Source organism: Thermobia domestica, chromosome 3 (genome assembly GCF_964235325.1).
Source record: "Thermobia domestica chromosome 3, izTheDome1.hap1.1, whole genome shotgun sequence".
In the NCBI taxonomy this organism is placed as follows: Eukaryota; Metazoa; Arthropoda; class Insecta; order Zygentoma; family Lepismatidae; genus Thermobia; species Thermobia domestica.
Window position 1 is genome coordinate 238432717 of NC_137456.1, and position 14109 is coordinate 238446825.

Genomic DNA, 14109 nt, shown 5'->3' on the forward strand with positions numbered 1-14109 from the left:
ATTCGGCCAATAGTTATAAAGAAAATGATTCTGGTTAATTAAGTAGTTATCGAGAAATAAGGTATGAAATTCATCCCGTGCCCACCCTGTTCTTGGCCGAGTTTGACCACAGAATATAGCAGTACTTATTCCTTAGGAAATGGGTTAGTAACTCACAAAATTTAGAAAAGATTCGGCCAGTATTTAATTTAAAAATAAACTCTAGTAAAAACCGTAAAGATGATGACGTAATATGTTCTGAATTAATACGGATACCGGAATTTGTTTCATATTTCTTTCACTTCTGGTATTAATAGTGAGATTACTGTCGAGGTGGAATATACTCTTGGGGTACTTAATGAATTACATAAAATCCCTTCTAGCTCTCCAATCAATAACACTCAATTTGTAACAGGAAGTGATTGATATCTGCCACTTCTGCTTTTAGTATAGAGTTGAGATAGAACATATTCTTGGGACACTAAATGATTATAGCAAACCGCTTCTCCTTATCTATTATACTTTCTAATCTATTGCGATCAACACTAAAACGGGAAGTAGTTCGGTTTTGCTACTTCCGGTTTGGTGTTTAAGTGAGATAATAACTTACTTGTTCCCACAACGTTAAATTGATTCCATAAAACTGCTTCTCCGTATGTCTTATAGTTTATGTAAATTAAATTTAAACCGGAAGTTATAGGTGATTTCTACACTTCCTTTTCACTAGGGAGTTAAGCACGAAGATGAAAGTTACTCCTGGAACGCTGTATCGATTACTGAAAACTGCTTTTTACTATCTATTTTCGTTTTTGTTCTATAGCATTCAACGTTAAAACCGGAAGTGGTTCAATTTTTACCACTTCCGGCTTTACTAGAGTGTTAGGGTGAAGATGAAGGTCGTCCTTGAAACGCTATATAGGTCCCTGGAAACAGCTTCTTACGATCTATTACAGTTTTGCTGTATAGTCATCAACGTTGAAACCGTAAATGGCTCAAGTCTATTACTTTCAGTGTTACTAACTTGTTAAAAGTGAAAATGAAGGTTGTTCTTGGAAAGTATAATTGATTGCCGAAAACATCTCGTTATCTATTATCGTTTTTGCTCTATAGTAATGAATGCTAAAACCGAAAATGGCTCATTTCTACCATTTCCAGTTCTACTAGAATGTTAAGAATAGGATGAGAGATTTCCTTGAAGCGTATAACCATTTGTCGAGAACAGCTTTTCGCTATGCATTATCGTTTCTGTTTTATATTGATCAACGTTAAAACCTGAAAATACTCATTTCTACCATTTTGTTTGACGAATCACCTCTATTAATGAACTCTCTCGAGAAAATCACACTACATACCTATTGCAAAAAACAATTAGAAAATTCGCATCCTTTCAAATGTTATCGTTCGAAGTAACGGATGTATATGTATACACTCATGTCCAAAATGATTGTCGCATATGTATAACTGTCTTCTTGTAAGAATATAATTTGATAATAACTATGCAGGGTACGCTTAATACTGGTACTATGTGTATAATCGGAAAATACATATTTGTGGTAAATTTCATAGGAAAATAATTATAAATACGAAAATTAGAATGAGTAAACAAAATGTTGCTAAATGGACCACCAAGTTTAATTTTCTTATTTACTGCTCTATTGACATGAAATTTGCCACATTTATGTTTTGCCAATTATACACATACTAACATTATAAGAAATACCGGGCAAATTCATTATCAAATTATATTCTTAAACAAAATATTTATAGACATGCGACAATAATTTTGGACATGAGTGTAACTACCTACTAACATTCTGATATTACAAGTTCCACTACGTGATCCTAATAATAAAAAAAATCTTAAAGAGGATCATGTTATATTTTCTGAAGTGGTTTGGGAACCAGAAGTTCTAGTATATTTATTTCACTTCCGATTTGAGTAGGGGGATTACTGCCGAGATGGAATATACTCTTGGCGCACTTCATAAATTACCTAAAAAAGCCTTCTCGCTATCCATTCTATAACGCTCAATGTTATAACCGGAAGCGATTGATTTCTGCCACTTCAAGTTTTATTAGAAACATTATAGTGGATATAGAACATTTTGTTGGGAAACTTAATTGATTTCAGGAAACCTCTTTTTGCTATTTAGAATCGTTTAAATCTGTTGTGATCAACACTAAAATGGGAAGTAGTTGAGTTTTGCTACTTCCGATCTGATTAGAAGTTTAAAAGGGAAGACGATATTTATTCCCGCAATGCTAAATTCATTCTTAAAAGAGCTTCTTCTTATCTCACTATGTATATTAATTTGAAGCCAGAAATCATAGTTAATTTCTATCTTTTCCGGTTTTACCAGAATGTTAAGGATGAAGCTGAAAGTTATCCTTGATACCCTTTATCGATTGCCGAAAACTTCTTCTTACTATTTATTACCATTTCCGCTCTATAGTGATCAACGTTAAAATCGAAAATGACTCATTGCTACCACTTTAAGTAGGCGAATCAACTCCATTAACAAACTTCCTCGAGAGGAATCACTCTACTTATTTATTGCAAAAAGCAGAATTAAAATTTTCGCATTCTTCCAAAGTTATCGTGTGAAGTAACGGCCCCATGTATATAAGTACTAATGTTGATAAATTCCACTACGCGATCCCAATTAATACTTCATATACCCCCGCCACACACACACTCTAGCATATGTACACACGGAAGTATACCTGGTAGTATCCAAACGTTTACGCCGGAAACTAGAAACACACACACACACACACACAGGGAGGGAGAGAGAAAATCTTATTGTACCTTTATACTGAATGCACCATTACTCACAAAATCAATTAAAAAAGAAAAAAAGAAAAATGTTGTAAATGAAACTTTCAAAGATTGGTACAACTGCTGCGTGTAACACATTAAATTGTTCCATAATGATTGATTCATAATATGATGTATATCGGTTTGTTAATGGTAGTATAACAAAATGCCTTCAACTTGACCACAAAATAAAAAGTAAAATTTATTTCTCAAATCTTGTAAAATCGAAGTCTGTGAGCATTATGGGAACCGTCTACAATAACAATGTATACAAATAAATATTAATATACTTCACGTTTTCCAGTGGGTGCAAGAAAGCTCCGAATTGTGTTTGATGTCATAATCATTAACTGATGAAATATATATATATATATATATATATATATATATATACAGGGGAGACAAAAATCTAAAAACACTTCTTAGAAGACAGGTAGGTTTGGACCTACACTGTACAACACGTGTTACGGTTGGACCTTCCTCTGCCCTCAGCAATAACCTATTCATCTGTGAGTATCGTGGTGTGGAAGTGGTGCTGTAAAATGGGCGACCTGACAAACTTAAAAGAGGCATGATCGTTGGTGCCCGTCTGGTTGGAGCTTGAGTACCAACATTGCCGAGCATTGTGGGGGTATCGGAATGGATTGTGTCCAAGGCCTCTAGGGCATACACAATTCAAAGGCAAACGACGTCTGCAAAGCGCAATAGTGGTCCAAAGACAATCCTGTCAGATGGGGAACGGAGGGCATTAAAACGGATTATAGCAACTGAAAAAAAAGACCACTGCATTGAAAATTACGTCTGAACTCAATTCCGGCTTTCAAAACCCGGTTTCATCGAAAACATTGCGACGGGAACTTTATAAAATGGAAATTCGTCGCAGGACCGCTTTCGCCAAACACCTGGTCACAGCAGTAAATGCGAAGAGGCGTATCCAGTGTTGCAAGGACCACAAGGCGTGGACTCATGAGCTGTAGAAACACGTAATGTGGTCCGATGAATCGACTTTCGACTTGGTTCCAACAACCGGTCGTGTTTACGTATGGAAAACACCGTCGTAGGCAAGTGATACATACTGTCTATTCCCAACTGTAAAGCATGGGGTGATTCTGTTACAGTATGGGGTGTGAAATCGTGGTTTTCTGCAGGTTCCATCATATCCCTGCATGGAATGACAAATGCTAAAGCGTATGAGGCCATTTTGAGGGACTAGGTTCTACCAGTGGTCCAAATATAGTTCCCTGATTGTGATGGTATCTACCAGGATGAATTTGCAGCCTGTCACGCTGGAGAAACGGTGAAATCATGGTTTGAGGAGCATGACCAGGAGCTATCACACCTCAACTGGGTCCCACAATCACCAGAACTGAACTTCATTGAGCCATTGTCTCTGAGTTAGAAAGAAGTGTTCGATTTGATTACCCTCCACCATGATCCCTTAATAAATTGGAGCGTGTTTTGGAGGAACAATGGTACAAAATGCCACATACCGCCACTGAGGAGTTGTATACGCCCATTCCACGTCGGAATATGCAGTTTTGAACGCAAAAGGAGGCCCCATTACCATACTAGATATGATTTTCACACTTTTGCAAATGTCTTAGATTTTTGCCCAACCCCTGTGTATATATATGCACAAAACTTCATACTTATGATTATGTTTATTGGGCTCTAAATGAGTCAAAGCTATAGGGCCCTAACCAACAATTGTCTAAATCCTTTAAATGTCATTCGTTAACTTGCAGTATAATTTGTTATTGTATACATTCTAGACCCACCTCTGAAGAGGGCAGAGATACACTTTATATGTACAGACAATTGGTTCATGATTTTCAAACCACCGTCGGTTCACATTTACCGTTGCATAACGTAGGTCTGCAGCGGCGGGCTCTCCACGAAAGTCACGAGCGTAACCTTGCTTCATTTACGACGTCAAAAATTGTTGTGAGCGTTTAGGGTTGGTCGTGTGCGGGCGCTCAAGTTTGTTTTACATAAAGTGACCAAACATATAGCTGTTTTGGAACATTAGCCAATGTGTATCTCTAACGGCATAGCTAGTTATGGTCTTCTTAGCAAGTATAGTCTTGCGTATGTTCGCACTTTAGGGGGGTGTTTAGCCCTTCATCCTCCACGATGGGCAATATAAATATATGCATGTTCTACTTTCCATTCCTTTATTAATTGCAGGTGTTTCATGCAAATTTCTGCTGAGCGTTATTGGTTATGGTCTTGCTATAATGTGTCATATTGCTCTATGTTCGCAATTTAGGGGGGTGTTTACACTCTTCATCCCCCACGTTGACGATATAAATAAACATGTATCCCTACTTTTGTTCCTTTATTCACTCCAGGAGTTTGAAGCAAATCTGCATTGTGCGTCGCTAGTAATGGCCTTGCTAAAATGTGTTATATTGTCCAATGTTGCCCTTTATTTGTATCCCCCCTTTCATCCCCACTTTGGCTGATATAAAAAAGATGCATATCCTACTTTAGATTCCTTTATTACCTTCAGGAGTTTCAAGCAAATCGGAGTGTGGCACTTAAAAAACCTTGGTTCTAATTAACACTTGATGTTTTAACGGGAAATTGGAATTAGTTTTATGTATGTTGAAATAATTTCACAAGGAGATATATTATTTTAATAACCGACGTTTGCTTACGTATATAATTTGTGGTAATTTATCTATACGAGGCTATAAGAAGGACCAAGCAAATTTACAAAAATGTATATTTAGATCCTAGAGAACAATTATTAAATTTTGCTTTATGAAATTTTCCAAATTTAAGGGGTATGCAACCCATTCTCTCTAATTCTGAGAAAGAAGTATCAATGTGCCCATATCTTGTGAAAGGGGAATGGACGCTGCACACAACCAAGTAACCGTATAACATGTTAAAGGCTCACCGAAGAAGATAAATTAGATCAATAACTTACACGTGGTAAATACATCGAATTTACCATACTAATATTTGACAATTTTTTTACCCACACAAGGGATAAAGATTACCGCCCGAATTTACAGTGATGTATATACAAATTTTAGAGAACATTTTAATTTTTAACAGTTACATAATTTAAGGGCTGAGCCAATATATTGGGGGTCATATATTGGGGGGAGCCAACATTTGAAAGGGATACATCTTTATACCCATTTCTTATAGAAGTGAATGGACACATATACACAACTATATAATCATATAACGTGATAAACCTACATGAAAGAGGATACGAAACATACGAATGTTGGATTTTTGGAAATTTTATACCCATAAAATGGAATAAGGTGGACCACCGTCTTTTACAGTGGTATATATTGGGGGTCATAAAGAACATTTAAAATTTTTTTTTCCAAAATTCCAATATTTAATGAATTTTTCTTTTGCCTGTCTCAAAATATAAGATGATAATATCTTTCTTTCCATGTCCTGTGGTTACCTATATAACGATGTAAGGTACTAAACCCTCTTCAAAGACACTAAAATAGGTCAAAAATCTACGAAATTTACATTTTTGGCAATTTTTCACCCATAAAAGGGAACTATATGAAGCACACACACTTACAGATGTACATACCGGATTTCTATACTACCAAACTGAATTTAAAAATTTGGCAATTTCCAAACTTTAATAGGGTTGGTCCTACCTACTACTCCCAATGTTTAGTAGCTGGGCCAAGATACTCTGTACCTCTCTGAAAATCAAGATAGCCTTCACCCCAATGACGTCATAGCTAATGATCAGGTGACGTGACGCCCCACAGCCAATCAGATAAAAGTGTCCTTAATTCTTGCTAGTTCTTCTTGTGTATGTGTGTATGTTTGTACAGCTGTATGCGACTCTCTGGATAATCGTTGTTGACACTTCGATGAGATTTTTACTAATCAAATAAGCTTTCACTGAGGAAGGTTTATGTGTCTGAAAAATTAAACAAAGAAAACATTAAGTAATTAATGATTTTTTTTAAAAAAGAAAAGATAGGTAATGTCTGAAAAAACTGTCCTAAAATATACTGCTACGAGAAATTCAATAAAGCAAGGCGTGTTGCATAAAGGGTATGCATAAGTAAGTTGCATAAAACCAAGAGGTAAGAAAACTTTTCACCCAGCTAATACTAAGTGATTAATACTGATGATGGGTGTTTAGGTCCTTGCGATGTCATTACTGTTTATATTCTGATCTTGCTCAACATTTGCCAGAATGTCACGCATTTTTTCTGTAATTGTCAACCCACTGCAAGAATTATCTTGGAGGTCGAAATTTCTAGGACGAAAGCCACTGGTTTACTCATTTTGTGTTTATGGTTCGTGTTTAAATTGTTTAAATATCCACAGCCACTAAAAAATAAACTACAAGGAGTCTGATTGACATTAATAAGGCTTCAAAAGTCGGACGTTTGATCCCAGAGCATTTTCGAGAGTTCATGAAGGTTAACAGGCAGGGAGAGAGAAGTAGAGAGAGATGAGAGAGAGAAAATCAAATATGGGGACAGGGATTGATACATTGAATATGCAATCTTAGAATTGGTCGCAGTCGAAGAAATTAAATGAACTTTTGTTGAGACATCAGATGATTGCACAGAAAGAGGAAGATGTTAACATTTGGAGAATAATAAATCAGCAGGTTCTAAGATTTCGAAGGCGGGTTTTGGTTTATGAAGCCACGACTTTAACCACTCACCAACGGAAGCATCATTTGTATATAAATGTACATTTATGTTACCATGCTTGCCCGCTAACCTCTCCATGCACAGGGTAGAATCACATTACAGATATTATAGTTCTTGTTGTAACTATATTTATAGTATTTGCAGTTGAAGCATGGTTTTTAACACTGTGCAAGATTAAAATCACAACTTGTAAGAAATTTGCCGATAAACTATTTATAAGCAAAGGAAGATTGTTTTAGGATGTTCATTTGTATGAGTAAAAATGGCTAATAAGAAGAAAAATCGAAGAACAAAATAAGGTCATACTTGGACACTGTTATACGATGGTAAAGTAATAAGAAACAAATATGTACATCGAGTTAAGTAAATTTGAGTAACACAATTCATGATTAATCTGTATCAGTATTGTAGGTATGAGGCCGACTCGGCTCAAGCCCTTTCATTTTAGTAGTGTGATATCGAAACGATTCCGTTTTTAAGTATTGTGTGCCATTTGTGATCCCTGAAATTACAATGATATGTATGTTTACGAAAAAAACAAATATTATATGATGCATTTTCTAAATAAGAAAAATCCACTTTCTTTAAGATCTATCTTTATACTTACACAATATTTTAGCAGACTAATTATACTGTATTGTTCATTTTTTTATGCTTAAAATTTACCACCTGTGATTAGCGATCATTAAGAAAGAAATTGATGTTCACATTGTATTATTATTATTATTATTATTATTATTATTATTATTATTATTATTATTATTATTATTATTATTAATTAGGTCATGATTAGCCAAATTATTAGCATGCACACAATCACTGGTTTTATTATCGGTACCAACTCCATGTAGCGAACCGTCATCATCGGGAAGGAAGTAGAGCTGAGATACAGCTTCATTTCTTATTCATGTATACTCCTTATCCGCATAATCTTGTATGCCCTCTCAGTCGCGAAATACTGTTATTGAACTCGCGGGTGATTGGTGGGTCTCTTGGGAAATGGGTGATACTTGGACGTCTTCTTCCATCTGCGGTGGACATGCACCCATCCCTGAATGCTGTTATGTGCATTTGGTGTTTCTGTTCTCCTGTGTCCAAGTCTTTGAAAATATAGCATAATACCCTATTAAGCTATTAGAATATAAAATGTTTAAAAACAATAATAAAAACACAAGAAATAAAAACGCACATTTTTTTCTCTTCGGGTAGGGGAGTGTCTTTCCTTTTCGTTTGACAGTTTAGTTCCTATCTTTGGTTCAAATTCTTCCTTTCCCGGGCCATGCGACTTTTTAGAAATTAATGGTTTTCTTCTATACCGATTGCCCTTCATCGCGTCGGGCCAACGCAGTTATTGCGCTTATGGTATAGACAGGGGAGTAGCCTAAATGTTCTCCTTGCATGCGCCACGGTGTGACCTTGCGGAGTTCACACACATTTTCCATTTATTATTGTAACATCAACATTTCATATTTACTAAAACTAAAGTAGGACACGGGTTTATCCAGTCGCAAGAAGCGCAAACCAAGAGAGTGCCAGACAAAATCTCAAGTTTTCGATAGACTGGAAAATACAAGTATGTGATGCTGTAATCAGCTATCTTACTATTAAAGCTAGAGATGGTGATAGTGCAAATGCTGAAGCTAACTGTCCAAATGTTATCAACCCCTTGTCCCCTTTCCTTATTAATAAGGTAAATACTTATAACTCTGAACAGATTAAAGATATCGAGAAATTACGTAATGAATGGAAACAGTCTATGAGAAGCAAACAAGAAGTTACTAAAATTGACTACCATTAGACCAGTGAACGTGTCGATAGAACCCCATTGTTTACTTAACCCGAGATTACTAACACTGCGTAAATTTTACGCATAGTCACTAAAATTTTAGTGTTGTCTCCCACCCTGATGTCACAATTTACTAGCCTCTTAGCAGTGCTACCTCCGTTCATTTGGCTGTCTGTTCGTGCAAGTGATGGTTCATTTTTGCAGCTGGACAGCTAGCAACAGGTGCTTATTTATAAATTAGTGCGTCGATTTTACGCATGGTTAGTATTTATAGAAAAATGTTATGCGTATGGTTTACTCATGGTTAGTATTAAGGGGTTATAAATAATATGTAATGTCTATGCAAGTATATGATTAATAGTGAATCTTTCTGCGTAAAACAGGCGCAACATACTCACATGAGTTGAAAAGAATGCTATAATTATGAGGCCTTTCCATTTTAATTTTTTTTAGATTACCGAATGACTATGAGTGAAGAAGGACTAATAATTCGTATGCTTGATGAAATAGATGACGGTGATGGAAGCGCGGAGGATTGTCTTGAAGAACAATTTTGGTCTGACGATAGTGATGTGGATCCGACTTACGTACCGAGTGAATCAGAAACTGAAAACATAACTGTGGAGAATATTCGTGAGGGAGAGCGATCCATGAAGCAAAGTGTAGAAACTTGTGGCAATGTAAAGAATAAGTAAATTTCTAAAGACGAGTCTTCAAGTTCAACACAATTGATTGGAGTTAGTCCTTCAACGGTTCTATGCCTTCAGGAAGAGGAATCAATAGGTAAAAGTGGTTTTCGATGGAAAACTTCTCACACCAAATCCGATGGGAAAATTCCAAGTAAAAATATAGTTCAGTTTTGTTCTGGACCTACGAAGAAAGTATATCCCGACTCTAAGGAGTGTTTTAATTTGTTTTTCACAGAAGATATAATTAATGAGATAGTGACAAGAACAAATGAAGAAATTGAATTATAAAGAAGGAAGTACCGAGTTTGTAATGCTACCATTAAAAACACCCCTAGGGACGAAATTAAAACCTTAATAGGAATACTCATACTGTCTGCAGCGCTTATGCATATCTCACAGTAAGTTGTTTATGTTAGTATTGTAATGCAATAAAATACCTTTAACATTAATATCTTTTTATTTTATTACATTTTGCCTTATATTTAACACAATTTTGGATATATGCGTCAGTTTTACGCATAGTTAGCAATAAGAGGTAAAAAATAGGGTTAGTAATCTCGGGTTAATGTCGCTCATGGTATAATATTAAGTTTGGAGCTCCTAAACGCTACCGAAAAGATTAAATCGGAGCTGGCTGACCAACATGTTGTAGAAGTAAGTCGGGGAACTCGCATGTAAGATAAGAAGTCAGGTGAACTCATTGCTCACTGGTTTTTACTTTCAGTTTTCCTACTCTTCCGAATTACGTGAATGTTGATTACTATTGGCTTATGGTGGGCTCTTATATTCCCAGTCTCATGCGCTCTTTCAAATGTCAACACCTCGGGCACACAAGCCAGTGGTATAATGCAAGTGCTGCTTTCTGGGCGAACTGTGACCGGGGTAGTCATGATGCGGCACGCTGTACAGCAACTAAGTCCTTCAGTGTCAACTGCAAGTTCGAGCATTCTGCTTGGTCTGGAGACTGTCCAGCCTATCAACGTGAGAAAAGTATTCAAGAGCTAATGGTTGATGAGAAGTCCTCTGTTTCCAATTTTTAGCGTCGTTTAAAAGAACGCATCCCTTCCTCGCTTTCTGGGCCCTTTGTTACTGCTAAAGCTACCTCTTGTAAAGGGTGTAGCCGGATAAGACGGTGAAAAGTGCCCTTACACGGATTGTTGTGATATTTACACCAAAGATGCATCATATCCAAAGACAGGTTTTGCCGGAAAATCAACTTCGTACAAATTCCTTCGAATTTGGTGGTTATTTTTGAAATTCCGAAAATCAGAAATTGTTCATAACTCGGAAACGACTTAAAATACGACGGTGAAAAAAATATGAATATACTTCGGTTGAAGAGTCTTACCGAAAACCAGAAACAATGTATTTCCCCCTTTAAGTTTGTAGCGAAAAGTGCGTCAAAATTATTCGAATTCAAATATTTTTTATTTATGTTTGAGTGACCACCAACTACTTTCCCCATAGAAGCAGCACCAACCCACGTATAATATTTCTTGACCATGGTTTGATAGTTGGTGCAACTTGGAGTAAAATGAGGAAAAGCAAACTAGGATACGGCTTGAAGATATGTAACCCGTGTTACACCAGAATCGTTTTGGCCAGCACGCATACTGTCAGAAGTCAAAGGTGGTCGAGTTTGACTTTCTGCCTTGTCATGAATGTTTATACGTGGGAATATCAATCTCATAGGGTCTAATCATTCTTCTTCCAGAACGTAGTGATATTGATTTTCAATCTGCCTCAGTAGCAAACCGATATTTTAAATGCGGATTACAGAGTTTGGGTATCTTTACATATAATGTAAACTTTTATATAATGTACAAAATATTATAATGCATGAGATGAAAATACAAAAATATTAAAAATATTGTTGCAATGGGGCGAAAATTATCGAAACTGTATATGGAACATTCAATCTTAATCACTATGTGCGTTTATTACTAGAATGGCAACACCGCCAACACACAATTTGCTTAAAATCTCTGTAGGTCGAACCAACTTAGCAAAGTGAAGGTAATAAATGTTTGTAAAGATATATTAACAACACCAAACTGTTCGATTCCATTTACACATACACACTTATAAGAATTTAAACGCGAATATCCTATTGTGGTTGGAAGAAAATCAAAATAACACCTCTCTTCCTACTAATATGTCGAGATTGTGCCACGAATTTAACGGTATAGGTGTTTTACTTCTGGGAGTGGAGATTGATGCTGTTACCTTCACTCATCATTGCATGAGTTGAGTTGTTTTGAGTTTAACGTCCCTTTCAGCAGCGATGGTATATGAGACGTGGGTCTGCTAATTAACGTGAAATCCAAACCTTATGAGCCCTCGCCAGGAATCGAACCCAGGTCCCTGAATGCAAAAGTCTCCGAATGTACGCTAACCGATTAGCCGCGAAAGGAGCTCTCTTTCATCATTTTAACCCAGCAGGAAAGTGTCTGACGCAACTGATAGAATCCTGTAAAAAGAATTTATAGGTCTCTGTCTGTCAACTGCGGGACGTTCAGCATGTCCGTAGATGTGACTTTTCGAAAAAGAGCGTGCACCTGTTTCAACCGTGCTCTTCTATTTCTAATCCTAACGTGTTCTCTGCGATGTGCTGTCGTTACATTTGTTGAACATTCTCGTCGAGGCTGTCGTTAGAATTAAGACGATTACCAAAAGTATTATGTAAATAAGAAGCTATGCGGCATAACAATCTTATTTGGGGAAACAAAATGTTGTCCAGTTGGTGACGTAAAAGGGAACACTTGTCCAAGAATACCATACCCAACCAATTTTTGTAACATAGCAAGGAAAGTTCGTCTTAGCCGTAGTCAATTGCCTGAGCTAATCTTTCAGTGTAGACATTAAAATTGTAAATCCTCTTTCTTCCAAATATTCGGTTGTATCCCGAAAGCTGAGGTTCACACAATAAATATCACCTTGTGCCATAAGAGTTGCTAGTCCATTTGGATCTTAGATGTTGGCTCAAGCATATCTACAATATAACCAATCTTAGTACAAATAGTAAATGAATTACATAGAGGCAGCATCTCTTTTTGGTCCAGGGTATGATTTTCATTGGTACTCATTATTCGATCTCTTTTCCCGTGTCGAATGTATCTTCAATCAAAGATTAGTACCAAATTGTCAACACTACTGTGAAGTTTCGTTGCAACAATAGCTGGTTTAATTATTTCAAGCATTTCTCGTCAAAAGGCTGTGACTCCGAACTTAGAAGGTAAAATGATTTGATTAGAAGGACGTCATAACAAATATTAACATATCAGAAACTTACTGATCCGTTTCTAGCAATAGAATTACAACATTGAAAGTAGTCAAAATATGCAGTTTAAACAAAAACGTAACAGTAATTAAATGACAGTTCGATTGTCCGCGGCAGCAGCGTTCACGCGATTTCTCGAAGAGGTAAGATTATGGGAATTATATTGTCACGTACAGTCATCCATGATTGCTCAGAAATTCAATCTCGACCATCTTTTATTTTTGAAAGTATTTGTGCCAATCAAAACATTTCTTGTGTAACGCTGGTTGCATATATTACGGGCGCGTCCGACTTGATTTTCTTCATTTAAATACTTTCTACCGCGAGTATCAAACCATCGTCAAGATATAATATAGATGGATTTGTACAGCTTGTGGTCACTCTAATATTAAGCAAAATATTTGAATTCGAATATTCTTGGTGGGCTTTTTACTAGGAATTTCAAAGAATAGATGCATTGTTTCTAGTTTTCGATCAGACTCTGCAAGCGAAGTATATTCATATTTTGTTTCATCCTCGTAACGTAAGTCGTTTCACGGATGAACAATTTTGATTTTCGAGTTTTCAACAATGACTTCATAATTCTAATGAATTTAAAGTTGATTTTCTGGACGAAGTTATCTTTTGATATTAGGTACCTTGTACTTGTATATATATCACAGCAATCCTTATAAGGGTACTTTTCACTGCCTTCTCCGGCTTCAATCTTGTGGTAACCCAGACGTCTGACGTCTCCAGCCAAACATATCTTATTCCCGACTAAAGTTCTGAAATTCAGAAACCAGTTGCATCAACTGGCGAAATCCCCAAAACTTCATGTGTTTATCTGCACATTGGTCTTCGGCGAACAGCAGCTCTTCACCACTAACCTCACATGGCGGGCTTAAAAT